Source organism: Eupeodes corollae, chromosome 3 (genome assembly GCF_945859685.1).
Source record: "Eupeodes corollae chromosome 3, idEupCoro1.1, whole genome shotgun sequence".
Lineage (NCBI taxonomy): Eukaryota > Metazoa > Arthropoda > Insecta > Diptera > Syrphidae > Eupeodes > Eupeodes corollae.
The window spans coordinates 55,972,631-55,982,052 of record NC_079149.1 but is presented as its reverse complement, the minus strand read 5'-3'; the positions used below and the strand labels follow the sequence as shown (position 1 = coordinate 55,982,052).

General features: G+C 39.8%; 1 long non-coding RNA gene across 1 annotated transcript; it reads right to left on the bottom strand.

Moving 5' to 3' along the window:
- Positions 1 to 8,563: 8,563 nt before the first annotated feature.
- On the bottom strand, positions 8,564 to 9,176 carry LOC129952335 (uncharacterized). Its single transcript, XR_008782296.1, has 2 exons — positions 9,080 to 9,176; positions 8,564 to 8,953 (listed from the first exon to the last, which is right to left on the bottom strand). It is a non-coding gene; the product is annotated as an uncharacterized LOC129952335 (long non-coding RNA).
- Positions 9,177 to 9,422: the final 246 nt, after the last annotated feature.

Here is a 9,422-nt window from a genome sequence, read left to right as displayed (position 1 = left end):
GTGTTTTTTTTTTTGATTTTATCAACTTTTGGTGTTCAGAACTTAAATATTATGGAGTGCTGATTACAATTTTCAGAGGAGGTGTGGTAGGGCTGGATAATGCTCTTCAGTGAACCGGGTTCTACAACGTAAACTTCAGCTTCAAAGACCAGTAAGGGGAGTTCGAAAGTAAAGGCCAGTCGAACTCCAGGTGGGGTGGGTACGGCCATGCTGCAACAACAGCCGCAGCGTTCCCGAGGTGTGTCAGGTCCGGCGTGAATGTCGTGTTATCCGGTGATAGTGTGTCAGGTCGAGCGTGAACGTAGTGCTGTTTGGTGATGGTGTGTCTGGTGATGGTGTGTCTGGTGTTGGTGTGTCTGGTGATGGTGTGTCGGTCGTAGTGTGTCGATAGTTCTGTGTCTGGTGGCGGTGTGTAGGTTGTCTTGTGTTTGGTGTTCTTTACTTGTAGTGCTAGCTTGGAAGTCGTGTTTTGGTTGTAGTGTGTAAGTCGGTATATGTTTTTGTTTTTTTAGAGTTATGTGTTAATGTTATGTTTTTGGGATCGTTTAAGTTTTTGTGTAATGGCATGAAATTTTAGTTTTGGAAAGAGGTGAGGTCCATCTACGAAGGTAAGATCCCCCCCTCATCCGGCGAGCTAAGCCGAGCATCGCGAGCATGCCATCGCCTTCGTAGTGGACATTCTATCCCAACTCCCGTACCCCTACCCTTATAGGCTGGTCATTGAATCCTCCGCACTCCTATCCTATCCTAAATCCCTTCCCTTATTAATCTACCTATTGCCTCTCATTTCAAATGGCGCCCAACGTATTTGCAACGTTTGTAACGTGTTTCCAACGTATTTGCAACGTGTTTGCAACCAAAGTGGTTTTGTGTATGAATGTGATAGTATGTTTTTTTTTAATCTTTTCAGTGGTTTGGGGCCCAGATCTTGGTCGGAGCATAAGACATAAACGAGATAGCTCGTAAGAAAACTCGGTTATTTGCGACGCAAAGACTAAGAGATGGGAACGGAAACCATAAATAAAGATGATGCAAAATTCTGTGAACCGTATCCGCCTGTTTTCGAAACCGTTTTCAATTGCAGCGTATGTCGTATGCAAGATAGCTTTAAGAATGCTTGCATACTTGCGACGAAGCGTTGAAGATCGGTTCGAGAGGACAGTCGGAACGAGTAAGGAATAAATATTTTTGCTAAACGTTTAAGGGAGTCCAGTATGTCTTCTTTCGGAGGGTTTTTACGTACCGAATGAATCGCGACTGGATTTCCAGAATCAATTTGAAGACGGTGATTTTGGTAAGGTTCTAGTCGAATCGTAAGTCTTGGATGGGATAGCTTTATAGAATGCCCACCCAATTGCGACGAGGAGGTAAGAACCCCAAAAAGCAAAATTAAAAACAGGCTTTTTATAATTAAATAATGTTGTGTGTGTGTTCATGGTAGTGATTGAGCGGTGTGAATGAGTGTAAGTTGTATGTTGGACATATCTCGGGAACATAAAGTGAGATTAGCAAGTGAAGCGAAGTTCGTTAGTGTCCCATGTACGAAGAAAAAGAGAAGTAACTGAAGAATCCGCCTGAAACACCTCCGAAGTGATTTATGAATAATTTTTTTGAAAAATTTTGGTATTATCAATTTGTCGAAGTCTTTAGTTCAGTCTTAATAATGTTCAACGTTCGCGGTGTCAGATAGTGATAAATGTTTTTTTTAGCTTTTCTATTACAAGTGGTTTAAGTATTAAGGTTTTACAAATTTTCCTTCAGTTTAAAATCGATACATACATACATACATATATTATGTTTTTTTTATTTCAATTTTATTTACGTTTAACATTAAGTTATTTTTTCTTTGATCAGTTTAGGTGTATAGTAATAGTAATATAGTAATTACGATAGGTTTAAGTTATTAATGTTTACAAATTTTTCTATCAGTTTAAAATCTGTATCGGCATAAACTTATATATTTTTTGTTTCTTTTCGTTTTTTTATAATTTCAATTTTTAATTCGGTTTTTAGGAATTAAGTTTTTTTTTAATTAATCAGTTTCGTTTTAACTAGAAATTAAGAATTTAAGGTTTAGGTAGAATAGTTAAATACATACAAAAAAAATAAAATACAGTCAAAAAAAAAATATATAAAACAAATTAAAAGAAAAATCCAAAACAAAAAAATACATAGGTATAGTTTTTTTTCTTAGATATAGGTATCGGTAGATTAAAAAGATAAATATAAATAATAGTAAGTTAAGTACCACATTTAGTTTATAGATATTTGTAGTGTTACTTAGATTAGTTAGGCTTAGTGTATTAGAATAGGGTTGTAGATTTTAAAGGATTTACGTAAATAATTTTCTTTACATTTTTTTTGAATAATTTAGCTTAGAATTAGATTTTATAGAATAGTTACATATAGCAAATTCATTTTTTTTGTACACAATTATAGTTTTAGGTTTTATATTTTTTTTTGTTTATAGATTATAGGAATAATTGTATCTTAGGTTAGGGCTTTGTGGTATAGCGTCTAGGGTATAGTTGTATAGTTTTTGTTGTGCGAGACCTATGAAAAGACAAGAGGAAGAAGAATTAGAAAGGAAAATAATCAAAGTACAAAACTTATTGCCAGATCAAAGACTTACCCGCTCCTTACGTGAAAAGATTTTACAAGTTCCGTCCGAGATGTCTCGAGTTCAGCACTCTCCTAAGGACAAGTCTGGTCCAAGGTTGGGAAACTCTCCGAATGAAGAAGTACGTTCAGCTAAACCTAGTGGGGTAGGACCTATTGACAATAGCGCTCGAAATAAAGACCATCATCCCCAGGAAATACAAGGTCGGTCAAAGGGTTTATTACTAACCGAAGGTGCAAACCCAATTGAGGGAGGTTTAGTAGGTTTAAATTCGGGGGATGGGAGAAGTGTGATCGATACATTATCGGCACCTTCGTATAGTAATTTAACTCCACCTGGAGGATTATCACCGGAGCCGTCAAATTGGGTCAACGGTATGGCAAGGTCATCAGATAGCGGGGGTCAATCGAACAATCATGCCGCGGGGGCTCAAGTAGCCATTAACTCTGGAATCACTGAAGAAGTTAGGTCGGCGATTAATCAGGCCGTAGGTGACGCGTGTGCGTCTTACAACAATACGCTTAGTAGGCAACTAACCGAATCGCTAAGAAATGAAATAAGAAAACAGTTTTTAGATCTTTTGAAAGCAACAAACCCAACTCAACCTGGTCCACCAACTGGGGGAGGAAGAGTTCAGAATTTGATAGGGGATTCTGGTGGGCAAACGCATCAGTCGAACGATCAGCTTAATAATTTCAGTGCCGATCAGTATCCGAGGCCGTCGTATACTACAAGGGATCGGAGTGTGAACCAAGGTCCTGTTAGTGCGTCTGAGGCAAACGGCATGTCCCATCCAAACCCATACCAGGAACCAAATGGGTTCACTCCGAGATACCCTCAGCCTCTCTACTTCAACCCACCTCCGGTATATCCACCACCGGTGATGAAAACGCCCATCCGGTTGGACAAGTGGAAGCTACAGTTTGACGGGAAGTCCGCTGACCCTAGAGTAGAAGAGTTTGTATTCAGAGTCGAGATGCTACAAGATAAGTATAGGTGTGCATGGGCTGAGATTCTAAGAGACTTTCATCTATTACTCTCGGGGGCCGCGAGTGAATGGTACTGGTGGTATCTTCGCTCAAATGGACAGCCAGATTGGCCGATGCTACGTGATGCCTTAATACGTCAGTTCGAGAGTTCCAAATCGGATATCGAGATAACTGGTGAAATAAGGGATCGTAAGCAAGGCAACTGGGAGTCAAGCGACGACTATTTTGCGGCGATAACTCGTTTACGGTCTCAATTAAAAGTCCAGATCCCCGAAAATCAGCTGGTAAGAATGATTAAGAGAAACCTGAACGAACGATTGGAGCCGTTAGTGTATCCTCAAACCATTTTCTCAATGGACCAACTGAGGATGGCTTGTAAGGAGGCGGAGTACGCTTTTCCGAAAAAGGACCGAGAAGGTCAAAAACCGAATAGAGCTCCACATCGGTTCGTAGCAAATGAGTTAGATGTTGTTGCGGATCCAGAAGTGGTTTCATCAGTAGGTGAGCACGTAGATGCTTTTCAGCGTTCGGGAGCTCGACCGAAAACTTCAGTAGGCCAAGGTGAAGGCAGGGCCGGAGAGTGTTGGAACTGTCGGATCCAAGGTCACTCTTTCGTGGACTGTCCTTCCAACAAAAGAAAAATATTTTGTTACAGGTGTGGGCTTGATGGTGTTATCACTCCCAAATGTCCTCGGTGTAATCCGGAAAACCGCCATCGGAACGCGACAACTCCGGGGGAGTCGCGTTCGACTCAGACACCCCAGACAAACCTTTAGAGAATGACTATTCAAAATCCAATATTGATGAGACAAGAATTACAATTTTAGGTAGAGAAAAAAAGAAAGATGTTGAATTAGAGAAGAAACCAGGAAACAAAAGAGAAATAAAACCATTACACGTTAGGTTAAAAGAATATTATGAGGCGAGAGATAAAATTTTTCAAGGAAGAGTTAGCGAAATATCCAGCAGAATTAAGAAAGCGAGATCGAGATATGAAATAAAAAAACAAACTCGGCATAAAATCGCGTCGACTGTCATTGATACCCAAACTGACCCTAGGCCTTACGCGAAGGTAAAAATATGTGACCGAGAGATAACCGGACTCTTGGATAGCGGGGCCAGTATAAGTATCTTAGGAAAAAATTGTCTTAAGTTTATAGAAGATTTAAAAATACGACAACAACCGTACAGTTCGGGCGTTAAAACAGCTGACGGTCAAAGTCAGAAAATAATAGGGAAAATAAATGTGTTAATCCAGTATAGGAATGTAGAACATAATGTCACCTTATACCTAGTTCCCAATCTAGACCAAGAATTGTATTTAGGAGTGGACTTTTGGAAGGCGTTCCAGATCGCTCCGAACATTTTAAGTTCTGTTTCGGTTCTAGAACAGGACGCTGATTTGATGAATGCTCATGAACTTTCATTGGAACAGCGATCGGTATTGGAAACGGTAAAGCAAAAATTTTTAGATTACGATCGGCACGGTCTCGGGAAGACGACGCTCATGGAGCACGTTATTGATACCGGGGATGCGGTACCGATTAAGCAGAGGCACTATCCTGTTTCTCCAGTGGTCCAAGCCGTGTTGTACCAGGAGATCGATAGGATGCTTAAGATTGGAGTTATTGAGGAGAGTGAGAGTCCATGGTGTTCACCAGTTGTTCTTATAAAGAAACCAGGTCCAAATGGTACCGTAAAATACCGGTTTTGCCTGGATTCCCGTAAGGTCAACTCGGTGAGCAAAAAGGACGCCAATCCTCTTCCCAGTATCGAAGGTCTGATCAGTCGTCTTCCAGATACTTACTACATCAGTAGTGTAGATCTGAAAGAAGCATTCTGGCAGATACCACTGGAGAAAGATAGCAGAGAGAAAACAGCGTTTGCGGTACCGGGGAGACCCCTGTACCAGTTTACGGTGATGCCTTTCGGGTTGTGTAATGCTGCCCAAAGGTTGTGCAGACTAATGGATAAAGTCATCCCGAGCCGACTTAGAGATCGCGTATTTGTTTACTTAGATGATCTGTTAATTATCGCGCCAGACTTTGAAACACATGTTGCACTGTTAGGAGAAGTAGCCGATTGTCTCAGAAAGGCTAATCTCACTATCAATGTCAAGAAGTCCAAGTTTTGTTTTAAAGAACTGAAGTACTTGGGTTTCATTGTTGGTGGTGGAAAATTAAAAACAGATCCGGCAAAAATAGAGGCTGTAGTTGACTTTCCTATACCGAAAAATGCTAGGCAGGTGAGAAGGTTACTTGGGTTGGCCGGATGGTATAGGCGTTTTATAAGAGACTTTTCAAACTTAACAGCTCCCTTGACGGATACTCTCAAGAAAAAGAACGCGAAGTTTGTCATGACAGATGAAGCTAAAGTCGCGTTCGAAAATTTGAAAAGAGCTCTTACGACAGCTCCGGTGCTGACACACCCAGATTTCTCGAAACGATTTTATGTTCAATGTGATGCTTCCGATTCCGGAATCGGGGCCGTTCTTTTTCAGAAGGGAGAGGCTGATGAAGAAAGTCCTATTTCTTATTTTTCCCAAAAACTTAACTCATGCCAGCGAAACTATAGTGTGACCGAGAAGGAATGTATGGCCGCGGTGATGGCAGTGAAAAAGTTCAGACCTTATGTTGAAGGTATGGATTTCACCATCATAACTGATCACTCTAGCTTAAAATGGTTAATGACCATGAAAGATCTCAGTGGTAGATTGGCTAGATGGTCTCTTGAGTTGCAATCATATACCTTCGACATAGAGCACCGAAAAGGATCGCTGAATGTCGTGCCAGACACTCTTTCTCGAGCACACTTGGATAGCTTGGACATGGGCGAAATAGTTCCCTGGATAGATTTAGAATCCGACGAATTTAAATCAGAGGAGTACAAAAACCTCATAGATACCGTACGAGAGCATGAAAAGGAATTACCCGACGTTAAGATAGTAGATTCATTTGTATACAAACGAACCTTCCCTATTAATAGCGAAAATCTATTAGTAGAGAACTCTTGGCGGTTATGGGTACCGTCAACCTTAACCGAAAATTTGATTGCTAATGCCCATAACCCGAAACCGAAAGCCGCCCATGGTGGAATGGCGAAAACATTGTACCGTGTACGACAGTATTTTTACTGGCCTAACATGACAGTACAAATTCGACAGTTTGTAAGTAATTGTGAAACGTGTAAAAAGTCTAAGTCTTCAAGTCAAGTCCAACGTCCACCTATTGAGAATGGTTATGTCACCGACCGTCCGTTTCAGAAGTTATATGTTGATTTTATTGGTCCATACCCTAGGTCAAAAGCAGGAAATGTGTATATTTTTGTTGTACTAGATCATATGTCTAAATTTGTATTCCTAAAGCCGCTTCGTTCAGCAACGTCAAGTAACATAATAACTTACTTGCGAAACGACATATTTAATGCATATGGCGTTCCACAAATTTTACATTCCGATAATGGAAAACAGTTTGTGTCAAAGGAATTTCAAAGTTTTTTGGAAAAATATGGAATACGTCATTTCAAAACAGCAAACTACTCGCCACAATCTAACGCTTCCGAGAGAGTCAACCGTACGTTATTAGCCGCCATACGTTCCTATCTGAAAGAAGATCAGCGCGATTGGGATAGCCACTTGAGCGACATCGCATGTGCCTTAAGGAGTTCAGTGCATTCAGCCATCGGTGTCTCACCATACTTTGCTCTTTTTGGAACAAATATGATGACACACGCGAGCGGATATGTACTGGCACAAAAGTTAAACGTCCTTGAGGATGGCGAGTTGGCGACCTTACCGCGGCAAGAGCGATTGCACTTAATACGTGCTAAGCTGAAAGAAAATATAACAATAGCTAACGAGAAGGGGAGGAAAACGTACAACACCAGGTCTCGAAATGTCCGATACTTGCCTGGTCAAGAGGTTTACAAACGAAACTTCATACTAAGTGACTCCTCGAAACTTTTATCGTCTAAACTTTGTCCTAAATATGTTAAATGTCGAATTGTCAAACCCGTAGGGAAAAGCATGTACGAGCTGGAGAACCTAGTTGGGAAAAAGATTGGAATCTTTCATGCGAAAGATCTCAAACAATAGATAACTGTTGAGTTTGTTTTTGCAGGACACATAAACATAGAATGTAAGAGGCAAATTGTAGACAATTGAAACGAAACAATCAAATGAGTCTCATGACAAATATTTATAAACCTGTGATATGATAGACAAAACGAACAACTGTGATATAGAGTAGTGGACAAGAAATGACAAACCATCGGTGATCGAAAGTAGGTACAAAGCATGATAACTGAAAAAAAAAGGATTGTATTTAATGCCGTCGTAATTCGTTAAGCTCCTTAACAACCTGGACAAACATCTGTGATATTTTTCATTTCGAGTAAACGAAAACAAAAAAAACATCTCGACTGACTCAACAACTGTGATAACCTAGATATAAGTAATTCCAATCTGTGATATTTTAATTATAGCTTAAGTTAGTACATAAACAATTTAAGCAATAACCAAACTTAGCAATATTAACTTGTACAATCCAGAGATTGACGTAAGTCATTGGAATCTTTATTCTAGAATACGAGTGTTGTTGAATTAGTAGGAAACACAACCAGGACGTCGACAAGAAACAATCGCTTTAATGTGGGGTAAATGACTACCTATAACAACACAGAAACTATATACATACATATGGATATACATTTTTTTTGAAATTGTGCCCAAGTACATCTACTCTTACAATAAAACAACAACTGATTTTATAGATATTTTATAGATTTTATAGATATAGTATGTACATATTATATCTACTACTTCTTTTTAAAGAAATCAAACTTCTCGTATCCGAATACGAATATAAGGTAGGTACCCAAAAAAAAAAAACAAACTAACGAGTAAATTATAAATTCATGCATATACATATCAATAACAAAATGAAGATGGACTTACTCTGTACCAAGAAATTTAATTTATGTTTAAATCTTTTCTGAAATTTAGTTGTAGCCTTGTTTTGCCCGGCTGAATGTTCGAGGGTTCTTCCCCACCTGATACCAGCTTGAAAGAATCATATTTCTTCCGCCCGGCTCAAACAGTGTGGGTTCTTCCCCACTCAAAACCAACAAGGAGGAAATGCATTTGCTCCGCCCGGCTTAAGCAGAGTAGGCACTTCACCACATGCAATGGCACTCGCATTAGATTGGCATAGGTCCTTCACAATTAAATCGATACGACCAGCCGTCGGCCTTCACCGTCATCCTTGTGAAAATATCGGCACTTCTGATGCCGGAGTTTTGTTGTGGCCACCGATAGGCCAAAGTTGTCCTAGGTTAGTCATTATTCCTGCAAGAAAAATAAAAAAATATTAGGAAAAATAATAAAGAATACCTACAATGCTGACCAGGGACATAGACTGGGTAAGACCCAGATCGATAGTTCTGGTCAGAATAGGCAGGAGGAATTACTTACCTAGTGACTCTGGTTTGCATCAATTCCAATTAGTTATTTTATTTCTTTTGTTTTTCCTAGGACTTGTTTTTTTTTATGTTTATTTATTTACCGGCGCGGTGGTTAGCGTAGGAGTGAGCGACGGTCCTAGAGAAAGAAAATTTCATTCCCAAGGTGATGTGGAGGTTGTGCTGAACATAAGATTGATCCGTCGATAGACCCGGATCACCAAGTAACTTTACTAGCCGAAACCAATCTCACCCCTATATTTATATAAGTGTTAACTACATATACATATACATATATATCTCTTTGTGCGTTCTCGTTACCCTTTACGCCAATCCGGCGGGATAGGAAAAAAGGA